At 38.7% G+C, this 13,500-nt stretch overlaps 1 protein-coding gene across 9 annotated transcripts in view; it reads right to left on the bottom strand.

Moving 5' to 3' along the window:
- The window catches only part of RPS6KA2 (ribosomal protein S6 kinase A2), a 283,503-nt gene that overhangs the window by 102,186 nt on the left and 167,817 nt on the right, over nucleotides 1–13,500 (bottom strand). Inside the window, exon 1 of one of the 9 annotated variants that reach the window (XM_027686641.1) lies at nucleotides 7,754–7,771. The exons of 7 other annotated variants lie outside the window; for them this stretch is intronic. The gene's annotated coding sequence lies outside the window, so the exon portion shown is untranslated. Of the gene's footprint in view, nucleotides 1–4,837; nucleotides 4,855–7,753; nucleotides 7,772–13,500 lie in introns of those variants that run through there. One more of the 9 variants, XM_027686631.1, reaches the window with a different exon arrangement.

The raw sequence follows: 13,500 nt of genomic DNA, 5'->3' as shown, positions 1-13,500 counted from the left end.
TAAAGAAAAGACATTGCTAAAAGTGTCTCTCCCTATTTACCTCAAAAATTCTCATGTTACTACCGGTAACCCTTTAAATAGAAAACAAATTAATGATTAGATGTGAAAATGGGGCGGTAGTGGGAGGAAGACTGACACACACTTTCTTGCTTGCAAGAATTAGCTTCAGATTTTCCAGGTTCTTTTGTTAAAATATTTTCACTGTCAATAGATGCATATTCCTCAAAGACACCAGTTCAACTAGGACTTTCATCTTGAAAGCTGTGACATATGGCGTTTGTTTCAGTTGTTTGTTTCATGTTTTTTTGGCACGTTCCTCTAAAAAGAGCGCGACTGGGTCATGTGAGACCCAGAGGGACTACACAGTTTGCAGCAACCCAGAAAGTTACCGAGCTGAAAAGAAACCTGGAAGAAAGGACCTGCTTTTCAAGGACATAATGATAAGGGAAGATAATATTTAGACTTATTTTTATTTTTGTATGTTTTGTACACCTACATTTGAACTTTTTGGTTTGGGCTTGTGAGTGGTTTTCTTCCTTTTTTTTTTTTTTCTCCAAACTACTTGTTCTAACTTTCCTACAACTAAAATTCGGATTTTGAGTACAAAACTTCTTTTTTTCATATTCCAGTTTGAGGGGAATTACTAATTTAGTATGTTCTGTACTAAACAAGAATAAATTTCATTCTCTTCTCGTCCAGAAAAATTGCTATCACTTTCTACCAGCTGTAATTCATTGGATACATGGCTTGCACTACCAAGATTGCTTTCTATATTGTAACTTCATTCCTCCTCCTCCCTACCCTGCCCCTTTGCACTCATGTGCTCTGGAACAGGGACTGTATCTTCTGCTTGGTTTGGAAAGCTTTGTCTACTTTGTACATGCTACCACAGTTGTGGAAAATAATCATCATCTCACAACAACTCATTTTTCTGAACCTAATTCCTCTAGTTTAAGGTTTGCCTGAAAGGAAATGCTTGAAACTAATGAACAGTTTTCACAGAGGGATTTAAAGAATTTCTAAGTACATAACTGTCAGGACCTCTCTTCTCATTTTTCTGGATTTAATTGCTGTGGGAGATGTTAAATGCATAATTTATTTTTTTTTAAATTTTTTTCCTAGGTGAGAAAAACAGTAGTAAATTCATACAATTTCAATACTCTGTATTAGCTGTTTCCTAAAGAAACCCAGTATTATCCACATGCTGTTATCAAAGGCTCCACCAAGTTCAGAAGTGATGAGTTTTCATATTGAGGGACATGAATCTGTAGTAAACTGCCTGCAGCTGAGAGACTTGCACATTGGTAAGAACATTATCTCAAGCTTAGCCGACCCTGCCATGCTACAGTTTAGATAAAGTATCTGGACAGCAGGGCTCACCATCCATCTTGTTCAGCGGTTATGCACGAAGGATAAAAATTACTCCCCAAAGAGTTGGCCTTCTGAATCACCTCCACACTAGACCTCACATGCTTGAGAGCTTGCTCTCTATGAAGCACAGGCAGAGTTTGGGAGGATTTACTTCTGCAGGCCAGTCTCTTTGTGTGGACCCCCACCCAAAAGCTATGGTATGATGAAAAAAACTGCATGACGTCTCAAGTCAATGCAGCTTGAGGGCACCTTGTCACCATTTCATGATTTGGCCCATCTCTGTTTTGCACAGAAGCACAGCCCAGCAAGAACCATCCACTGCAACCAGGTGATGCAGGATATGGATCCAAATTTGGAAATTATTCAGGACACAAAACTCTGTGAAAAGGAAACTAGCCCAAATTCTATATACACCATAAACCTTCCTCAGATTTTCTTCTCCTTTGAGCTGACACCTTGATCTCAAAAACCGTGGATGAGATCTACCACAAACAGCAAACTCCTTTTTAATTCAGCTAGATTGTACTTCAACCTGAACCATGAACTCACTTTCAGCAACATTTGCAAGTTTAATGATGAGTGAGTTTTAATTTGTCCATTCATATTAGTCATCAAAGTCTCAGGCCTACAACCTTAAGAATATTTCTCATTGTATTACTAAATTTAATATAACCTCTTTAGGTTCATGAAATGTGTTCAGTTACAGGAATATATTGAAAGTATTAAGGTGTTGACAATTCAGCTTGCTGGAAGAATGCTTAAAAATTTCTAGCATTTCCACAGATTAGCATAATTAATTAAAAACTTGCAATAAAACCAATAATTATATGCCTCTTTAATTAATATATCAGGAAAAAAAGATATTAAAAAGAATGGAACCAAATACAAGGCCTACCAAAGTTTATCAGAGAAGCACGGATTCTAAAGATGGGAAATATCTGTTAGATTTTGTGACTTCATTAAACTGTAAAAACATTGATTAGAAGAGGCTTCTAAGGGTCATCTTGGTCAGACCAGCTGCTTTTTTTGTCTACTGTGGTTTTTAGTGTCTCAAACAATAAAGCTTGAGCCACTTCCTTTGAAAGAACATTCTTTTTCAATTTGCCCAAAGTCAAGTCGAGCTGTCTGATCCACGGGTCCTTAGGAGGAAGCAGGATATTTTTCTAGGAAGGTAGGATTTCCTGTGGATTTCCTGTGGTCTCCTCGCTAGAAAGGGGCAGCAAAGCAGCACTGAAGAAAAGCATGTCAGACATCGATTTTTTTCACCGATCATCACCACAGTGGTGGTACTTGAGAGCTGTCCACAAGGTAGATAGTATTTTAGCTAGTATGATAAATCCACTTCCCACTGGAGCAGAAAGCCAAACTGTCAGTGCTTGAGACTGAAGATGGACACAGCCCCTTAAAGGAAATATATGCTGATGTGTTTGCACACATGCACCCATTTGCCTTGCATACATTCCTATAATCTTATTGCTTCATCATGGCTAGGCTTTGCGAATGAAGATTTGGGAAGGGCTTTGCTGCATAAATTCTGGAATAACTTCTGTTTGTATTATCTTACTAGGAAAAAAAACCCCACAAACCAAATGGTCTTATATTCTTGATTAATATTCTTACTTATACAGGATTTTCTCATTTATGTCTTTTGAAGTCTCCCTGTATTACATTAATAAGGAATATGGCACAATTTTTCTCAGATATTGATGATCAGAGTGACCCAACCTATCAAATCACAGATCTCCCAACTGTTTTTGCTCTGAGTTGCATCTTAAGAACTTCTCTAACATGGATTCATTTTTTCACTGTTCCAGCAAGTGCAGCATATCTGCATCAGGAATTTGCATAACAACAATAAAACTGAGGCAAGAGATTCACAACACAGACAAAGTCTGCATACTGAAGAAGCTGTTTCAATGGGAAGAATTTCACTCTGGAAAAAAATAGCAGCCAACTTTGAAAATGGTTTTGATCAGTGAACTTGGTGGAGTCAAAAATGAATGCTCCATAGTTTGATCTTGCAACAGCTGTGCACAGCAGCCCAGGCCCTTGCTCCCTGCTGACTTGTCCCGACATTGCATTAGCAGGAATGCTTGACTTGATGAAGCTTAATCTTTTGTAAACTTCTCTAAATATTTATGTTTGCACAAAAAGCATCATCCTGTGACAAAAGTGAGATGGATGTTCTTGGCGGTTTGAAGAAAGCACATGGTCAAGCAGGGCAGACTAGAGGAGGGAGGGGAATGAACCAGAAGGATAAAAGAGGAATGGAGAGTGCTTCTCTATGCTACTACAAGAAAGACCTATTCAGGGTCTGATTCTATACTGTATTACTCACTTAGAGGCTTCCCCCAAGCTGGCAGAAGTTTTGGAGATTAAAGTAACCCAGTATTTGAATGAAAAGGACATTTTGATCTGCTCTCCTTTGGGACATAGGAGAAGAGAGCTTCCGTTCTTGTCTTGTGACTGTAAATAGCACAGACACCTCTTGAAGAAAGAGAGGCGCTAATGCCCGGTGGTTGATGGAGAGCAACCACAGAAAACTCTTCTAACTGCAACTCACTGTCACATATTGGAGTAGGATCGGAAAGTGTAGGGCTATGAACCTGGGAGTGAAGTGCAAAAAGTCATTCAAAAGGACAGGCCTTCCCAAAGAGCAACTCTTTTCACTTTAGCTGTAGTCTCTTATCTTGCCTGCTTCACAGCCTCTCAGCAAACACTATGGAAAGAATACCTCCTAGAAAATGGACAAGTTTAATCCCTTTTGGAGTCTTGTCTGGCTACTCCCCAAGAGGTTTCTGAACAAACAGCGCCAAGGTCATCAAAGCCAGAGACCACATTAACTGTGCCCAATATATTTCAGTCACACACAAAAAACTTTCCTCACCAAGACTTCAAACATGTGGAGAGGTGGTTATTCCAGAATCAGCTACTTCTACCAATGGAAAATTTTATGTTACCATATCACAGGGGCAAAAGCCATGGTGCTAATGTAAGATTTTATTCCTTGCCTGGCCATCTCTTCAGTTGCAGAGGATCAAGACTGGGATACAGGTATGGTCATAACGGGCTAGCTTCATTTTTCAATAAAAATATGTGCACTTTTGATGTGCAAGTTTTGCAGTCAGGCTTGCGTGCTGTAAGGGTTGAGGTCAACAAAGAAATGAATGAAAATGCGGCAAGAGGAAATAAGAAATAATGATAACTCTGAAGTTATGTTATTGTTGTTTGAGAGAATCGTTATTTGTCTATAGTGTATGCTCAAGATACAGACTTTATTTTGTTACCAGTCTTGCCATTTGGCAGGTTACCACCTAACATAAACCCAAATCACAACTATTTAACTTCCAAGTATCACAGGCAACACAACATTCCAAAATAATACAGTTCATTAAGCATGTTTAAAATCTGATATGGGAATAGTTAGGACAGGATATGTCTGACAAAGATGAGGCTAGGTTTCCACCTCTGTTTACAGGTTCTAATCTCGTTCAACCCATTAGAGAGTAATTTGTGTCAAGACATAACAGGCTATTCAAATGCTGCCTAAGGCAGGGAATGAACTGCTGGCCTGTATTCAGTTCTTTGAGGACAAGTATCCACATTAAAAATAAAATTTATAGGAGCATTTTCATTAGCCTCTTCCTAAGCCAGTCTCCAGCAGCTGGAGTAAAAGTTGAGAAAGAAATCTTCCATTTTAAATGGTTTGTATTCCAAGTTCTGGCCTCTATTGTGATCTGGAAAGATGTAAACTGAGAAATAATACCCTAAATGGGTCTGGTTGCTTTGTTCTCTACTGTCAAATAAACATTTGCTTTAACAACAATGAATTGGACTTACTGCACCCTTAAAGAAGCACGTGGAACTCACAGTGAATCTGTTGGACATTGTGCCAGGTCTGTATTTGGCTTTCAAGCATAAGGTCACCTACCTTCTTAAAAGATCATATAGAGTTAAATAATACACAACAATTTTAAGAGATTGGGATTTCTTTCCCTGATCTTTCACAAATGTGACTATGTGTTATCTTGCATATGGAATTCCAACGAGTAGGTCAAAACTTGCTGGAAAACAAAAACCTTAGAGCAATTTCTGTGGAGTACAACCCACTCTCAGTCACTGTTAAATTCAGCAGACTTTTCTATAGAGAGAATAACTATTAAATTCTCTTTAGCACTTCCCTCCAGCTCCAATTTTTTTATCCCACATTTTTAGTTTCTTCTCCCTAATGCACGGTTTTACAGTTGAGGTTCAGCAGAAGTCAAACAAGCTAAATGGGAAGAGATGTAATCACAGAGAGCAAAGGCAGTAAATACAATCTACTGGATAGACTGGTGAAATCCATGACGTGGAGGTTTGAGTATCTGGAAGATTTGGGTGCAGTCTTTTGTGCTACTAGGCTTCTTGTGTGTCTTTGATGAGTCACTTAGTGTTGGATTCAGCTAAATAAATGCAAGTATTTATAGTGCAGGCGACATCATTTTAAATAATTGCCTAGGTTTACTTGGCAGTCAATAGAGAGAAGGAGAGACTTAATGATCAAAAGAGATCAGATGAAATCACATCCTGAAAAGTGCACATTTTTTCTCTTCTGACTATGAAGAAAGCCTAAGATAACTTGCTGAGATGAATTCATGTTTACTGTATAATTTTGAAAAATACTTAAATAGAGTAGTATTGTGGACAGATTTTTAATGGCATTACAAAAGGGATGTTCACTGATAAATGCCACGGGAACCTTAACAGAACTTCTACTGAAATTTCATTTTTTTTTCAAAAGAACTTTTATCCTTGAAACATCTACATGATTAAAAAAATACTCCAAGGTGTTGGGAGTAATCCACTTATCAGGATTTTCCAGCTCTGGTAAATTAGGCATTTTTCTACTTCCTCCCCAACCTGAACTATTCTTATTTGCTTTTAACTATCTTGTGGGAATACTGTGAGAATTAACACAGAAAAAATATGAAATTATCTCATACTGCAGTAATGGACAGACAAATCGTCTGAAATGTATCCAGTAATACATGATATCAGGTGGCCTATAACTGAATTCTCCTTTAGCTCAGATTGAAGCATTTTGGTCTTGAAGATTGGTGCTCTTTATCTGATGACTATAGTGTCTTTATAGACTCAGTTCCTGACTAGGACAAATATATACAACACAATGACTATGAAGATGCATAAGAAGAACAATCTTCCTATTACAAGTGCAGATATACATGAAATACAGGCACACACCAATTCTTGATTGAACTTGCAACCCTGGACTCAAACCACTAGTCAGAGTAATGCTAAATTTTTTGCTAATTCTGGTGCAAACTGCAATAGTTTATGAGGCGTGGTGAGTAGAAAGAGCACATAAAAAACTATTAAAGCAAGGGGTTAAAAAAAGCAGAACAAAAGCAGAACCGTCTGGTCACAAAAAAATACAAACAGTTGGCCAGCCTTACTCATATAGCAGCACTCTACAAATACTCAAACACACTTGTGAATTTTAACAGAAACAGTCTCAAAATGAGTCACACCATTAAAGGACAAAGAACTTAGCTATATTGCTCTAAGATGCAATAAATAAGAGCAGGAACATTTTCGTCAACATCCTACTTGGCATGGCTTACAGGTGTGCCATTGGCCTTTACAACTCAGAAGAGCTGTAAGGTCCATTACTGATCCTTTCTGCTGGTGAACAGGCAAAAGAGGAACACTTGCTTCTCATTCACCAAGGAACTAACTCCCAGCCTGTCTGGAGCCAGTGCCTAGAAGAAATTATTACTCCTAGAAGGGTAAGTATTCTTGTTTCTTTATGATGACGCTATGTAGCCACTAAAAAGGGTTATGAAAACAACATGCAACAGTAGGGGACAGTATACATGACTGCTTTGAAAAAAAATTAATTTATACAGGCCTTCATATGTTACTCTCCACTACAGTTCAAGTCTGATTCCCAGGTCATTATCATTCCCTGTGCACTCTGTTCTGAACCACTCACAAACTCTCTGTGAGTGGCTTAGGTGACTCCCACCAGTGACCCTCCCAGCGATGCCCCCACCCACCACCCACTGCAGCCCACTCACCGGAGCTGCCTGACACCTGCTGCAGCACATCAGCATTCACAGGGAAGCCCTAGTGTGACAGTCCTAATGTGATGGCAACCCATCTCTCATCCATTTCCATGACAGGATACAGGTAGGCCCCACATCCGTGTGTCCCAGCTTTCCATCAGTAAAATGCAGGTAAGGTCATCTTCCTTTTTCATGGAGTTAGTGGAGTATAAGAGCACTGAAAAGACTATGAAATGCTCAGATACTATGATATTAGGCTCCAAAAAGGAGGAAGGACTATCTGTTCAGGATACTATTCAAGAATTATAAATACTTACTAAATTACTCCAGTTTCCTTATTGCTGTACTCAGTTGCTTCGCAAACTAGAAAAAAAGATTTCTGATGTTTTACTAGTTCGAGTGTGAAATAAAAACTCCAGCTGCACTAAGAAGATAAACTGCTTAAGCAAAACATATTTGCAACCATTTCCTCACCATTTCTTGATCCAAATAAAACAGCACCACAGCACAGTAAGTAGAAAATACAAAGCCCTGGGACATTTGCATGGTGATTTAAAAGAACTGTACCATCTTTAATATGCATATTAAAGGAAAAATATCAGGTTTCATCTCAAAATGTGAGGCAGAGTGGACAAAAGGCTGTAATAAGAGATAATCACATTACCGGATTAGTCAGTTTAGGAAAAATACCCATCTGCTGTTTACAAATCACTTGTAGGGTTTGGTAATTATCATTTTGCCTGTGAGAGGAATACTGGCCTGCTTGCACATTTTGCGTCCTCCTATTAATTAAATCAAGCATCAGCTAAGGGTTCAACCAGTTTGTACTTCACAAACTGGAGTCTTGCTGCTATTATTTCAGGGGAAAACGTGTTGTAATGAGGTTCGTTATCTCAATGGCATTTTACAGGCAGAGCATTAATAGGGAAAGGGACTAATGTGAGGTCATTATGGAATCAAGGCAAAACCAAAATAGTTTAAATGCTACCGTTCACAGCACACAGCATCAGTGAAGGCACTGAAGGAGAGGCTGATGCAGCTGAATGAGGCAGAGAAAAGATGGCAAAAGAGAAATTCTACAGAGATGATATGACAAGATTTAGCAACAACACAGACAGAGGAAAATAAGAGGTGGAGGGCAGAGAGAAAAGGAGTATCAAAAAGGGCACCACACAAGGGCAACTGGTCTTGTGTCTATGCCAACAGAGAAGCAAACTGAGAGAAGAACTGCAATATTAAACAACTTGAAATGTAACTTTTGTCCCTTTTACACAGCGGCTTAATCTTACTTAAATACCTAACTATCTTCCTGGGATGAGGAAAGAGTGCAGGTATGCATGTATGTAACTGGAGTGATCTGATGGGAAAACTTGTAAGCAGCCCTGGCACACTTAGAACTGCTCCCAAAAGAAAGGGTGAGAGCACAATGGGGACCAGGCTTTGCTGCATAAATGGTTAATAGCCTTGGGCATCCAGCCTTCTCCAGTAACTCAGCTGGGCTACCAAAACACATATGAATGCTGTAAATCCAAGCTCTGCTTATTTATGTAGACTCCAGCTTCAATTTTTAAAGTTATACAAAAACACACAGATAAAATAAAAAAAAGTTACACAAAGTACCTGACAATACCTCATCCCATGCTGGGCTCCAGTTTCATGGACAAATATTTAACAAGAGATACTAAAACTGCATACTTATCTCTTCAGCTGTACACTTTTATTACATCCATGGCTATGACTTAGGTCATTTGCAGATGTACATATTTCAGTGCCTAAGGACTGTTACCACACACTAGTACCTGTTTAAAACAGATTTACAGCAGTCTACTGGAAATCCGGCCTAGGAAAAGGCCCATTACATCTTGTGGTTTTGTAAACTACTAAGAAGCCTCTAGTTCATGTCCCTCAAAGATTCACACAGTCAATCTCCAAGGAACAAGCTGCTAACTCACTATCACACATCCTCTTTTCTGTGAAGGGAATAATTGTTTACAATCATTGTACTAAACAGAAGCATATATTACGTATACACATTGACTGAAAATATGTATCTTTTAAGAATGAGAACAAACAAAACACAGAAAATCCATCTGGACGCAAAGAAACTCCTTTGCAACATTGTTTGGAAGACTCCCTTATTTCAATGAGGTCAAACTACTGTACCAATCCCTTTTGCAGAGATTCACAATGGATAATGTCTTTTTGTATAACAAAAGTGCATGTGGGGTAAATTAGTTTGTTCTCAGCTGAATAGGATCTTGATGAGCTTATCACATCTTCACATCAGCAAAAATCAGAAGTTCAGCCAAAGCTGATCCACAGTCTACTGAAGTCCAGAAGGATTTCCAGAGTAGGATTCATCCAAACATATGTCTCTCTCAGGTATCTGTTTAAACTTGTGTCCAGCTGACAGAGAAATGGTTGCTTTTAGGCTTTGCTTTGTTTCAGACAACAGCAGGCCTCTAAAACAGGACTTAGTAAGTCTGCCCCTTTCTGCTGACTGTAAAGTCTATGCTGATTAGCTCAGATACAGATTAGTTCTCCCTTCCCTCATACCTCAATGATTCCTGTAGCATCAGGTGAAGCATATGTGCATTTCAAAAGATATACACTGCATTATACTGGATATTTCCAGGCCAGCCCTTGACTGACCCGTCTTTTTTCACTATGGATTTTCTACAGTCTCCAATAGACAATGTGAGGTGCTCCCTCAGTTTCAATTTTCTGGCCTGATGTATACTTGTACCAACTATTACAACAACATTCTGCAGGGACATTCTTACCCTGCCTGGCTACTGCCATGATCTGCTACTACAAATCAGGGAAATTATGGCTCTTGGACGTGAAACTGGAAGAGCAAAACCACAATGCTGTGTCAGACAGCTTGCTAAACTTTCACACTGGGGGAAGCTTTAACAAGTATGAGACAACACCAGTTTCTCAGTCTCTTACTTCAAAATACATTTCACTCGTTTTCACAATCCTGGAAGTATTTGGCCCTTCTTACAAGAAACTTCCAAGATAACTTAAAACTGAGCCCAACTGCAGCACTCACCACCACATTTCTGCAGACTGCAAGACATGGCCCTGCAGCCTTTTTACTCTGTCTCAACTATGTAAAGGGAGATTTACATCAAGTGCTCTTGGTTCTCATCTTCAACCACCTTATTCACAAAAACACTATTGAAAATAACAGTACATGATGATCAAGTAAGTCAGTGGAAAGGAATTCTTTCTGTTTAATCCATTTCTGTGCAGAAGCCTCCAAGATTTTTAAGTATTGAGTATACCAGTTTTAGAGCAAATTCACTGCTCTAGCCTCCATTCTACAAATATTTTTTTAACATATACACAAACAGGCAAAAGGTCAAACTGAGATTACCAAGTTCCTGCCAGTAATTTTCATTGACCTGTGGCTATTTCAACATCTTCCTGTTCTGGCTGAAAACGATTATAACAAATCCACGTGGCATCTTAACAGGTAGAGGTTGTGTTAGTTTTTTTTTTAAATAAAAGATGATCCAAATGGCTTAACTGAAAAACAGTTTGCTGGACACTGTAAATGGACAAGGTGGAGAGAGAAGACAAACTTGCATCTACTTTCTTACTGAATGGACATAAGTGATAACAGAACTGTACTTACAAAAAGACCAGAGCACAGATCTTTATAGTGCAACATCCCAACCTCTCTCATAAGGTTATCCCCAATGAGCTGGAGTAGTTAAAGGTTACTATACAGTAAACTGTGTGAGATTGTTCCTATGCTCAGAGCAGCCACAAAGCTGTCTGGGGCTCCTAGAAGAGACTAACCTCCCATCCGAAGTGAATGGACACAGATTAAATGAGTTCTTCCTATTCTACTTTAACATTCATTTCAGATATAGCTTCAGTTAGTAACCTGAACAAATAAAAATGAACAGCAGAATACAATGCCAAATTTCACCTATGCATAATCAAATATTTTTAATATCAAGCTAATAAAAGAAAAATGCTTTTTGATGCCCTATATGGTGGACGCTATCACACTGATAGTCAAAACCACCAGCTGGCTCCATTGGGCTGCAAAGCCAATGAAATCCTTAATGGAGCTGGAAGACAGAATTCTGAAGAAGAATCTGATGTAACATTATAATTACCAATAATTTTTTTGCCACATAAAAAATTGGAAACTCGATTGAATTCAGTAATCGCGTACAAAACACAGGACACAAAGCAACAGCTACTCCTGTTCCTTTACAGATAAGGCATTTATTGTGCTTCTCAGGGAGTCCTAGGCCATTATAGGACAGTAGATTATAGCCTTTATAGATGGTCTTACTTTATAACCCTAGCCAACCAATCATATCTGCCTCACTTGTAACTACAGTAATATTTTATAAATAATAGCATAAAGACAACTGAATAGTAAGTGAAGTAGTTCAATCAATCAGTAACAACAGGAAGTTAATATTATGGACAATCGAAAAATAGACAACACAACAACCAGAAGATGACCAGTGAAAGCCAAAGAGGAAAGCTGAAACCACAGCTTTTTTTAAAGTGTTACTTTAAATAAGTGTTTAATCAAATGCACAAGTCCAGCACTCACTTGTTTCCCCATTTGCCCTGCCATAAACAATGAGCAATGCCACAGTGTTTCCAAGACACTATGGGAGGTAAGGTTTCTGTAATTTAAGCCAATACTGCAAGGAAGAAAATCTTTAATGTAAAACACAATGAAAAGCTGATTATGAATTTGCCACAAATTTTGCTTTTTTTGTGTTCTTAAATTTATTTACATTTAAAACTGTTCTTTTTCATTGCTAACTCCATAGCAGGGTCCTGCTATGCCAGAGTTCCAGTTTGCTTTGTTAAAAGCTCAGTTTTCTCAAAAACATTGTTTTTGGACTGTGTTTTTTCTGATTTGTTTTCAATGTCCAAAACGTTTCTTTACCCACTGAGTAAAGTGGCTGAGTAAATTGACATCTGCTACCCTTGAATTTTATCCAGAAGTTATAACCGAAGCTTTTTGTATAGGGCAATATCAAAATTCTTTGTCTTCATACAACTCCTTATGCTTGTGAAGAGTAACACGGATATCATCTGTGAGTTTGCATTAAGCTATGTTACTGGATCCACCTGAAAAGTGAAGTAACATAAGAATTACATCTCTGCACAGCAGCTATATCTTAACTTCCAGTTATATGGAATAGTGAGTCAAGCTGGGTGACATATAACACTGCTGTGTAAATGGCCTTCATTTGGAGGTAAGAGTAAAGAGAAGTAAAAAATCCACATCAGCTTCCATTTCTGTAACTACTTCTATGCCAACAAGCTGTAACTGTATGTTTTAAGGGCACTGAAGGTTGATTAGGTGCAATTATAACTAAGATTCCTCGAAGTGCAGAGAGCAGAAGAACAATCTAAGCCATTTTTCTTGCAGTTAAGGGTACTGAAAATAGAACCAGTCTTTTGTGCCAAGGCTGCAAGTTAGCCCAGTGTGACATATACCATTATAGGAAATGCAAAACATTATTTCCAATTATTAACAAGGAAAAAATATATATGTTTACATGTATATGCTGGGTTTTATCTGGAGCAAAATCAGAAGAAATTTTTTTTTTAACAGAAGTTCATCCAAAGACCTAAGAAGTTGATCACATATTAACAGTGCCTATCAGCCAAGCTAGCTACTGAATATCTCTCCCTCAGAAGTCACCAATAAAAGGCACATAATCCCTTGCAGTATTTTCTTCACCAAAAAACAAGCAAATCAAGTTACTCCCCATCCTACCTGAAAACCTCCTGCCTTGCCTTCCAGTCATCCCATCACAAATATTTGGGTGGCAAGCTGAGTCTGGGAGAGTGTTGAGAGGAGCAGCAGGGCTGGGCTGGGCAGGAGCCGGGGTGGGATGCAGCTGCACATTCCTGGGATCCTCATCAGCATTATGAAGGCCATGATGGGGAGATAAGCAGAGCTGCCACCCCTCAGTCCATCATCAGCTCCTCCACCTCAGAGAGGCATTGCCTCAAAAAGGTCTCCAGCTGCTCTGCTGTTGGGAAGTTGTAACCAGTCTTTTAAATC

Source organism: Neopelma chrysocephalum, unplaced genomic scaffold (assembly GCF_003984885.1).
Source record: "Neopelma chrysocephalum unplaced genomic scaffold, ASM398488v2 Primary Assembly neopelma1_23, whole genome shotgun sequence".
NCBI lineage: Eukaryota > Metazoa > Chordata > Aves > Passeriformes > Pipridae > Neopelma > Neopelma chrysocephalum.
Note: the sequence above shows the minus strand (reverse complement) of the source record. Positions and strands in the feature narration are given on the sequence as shown.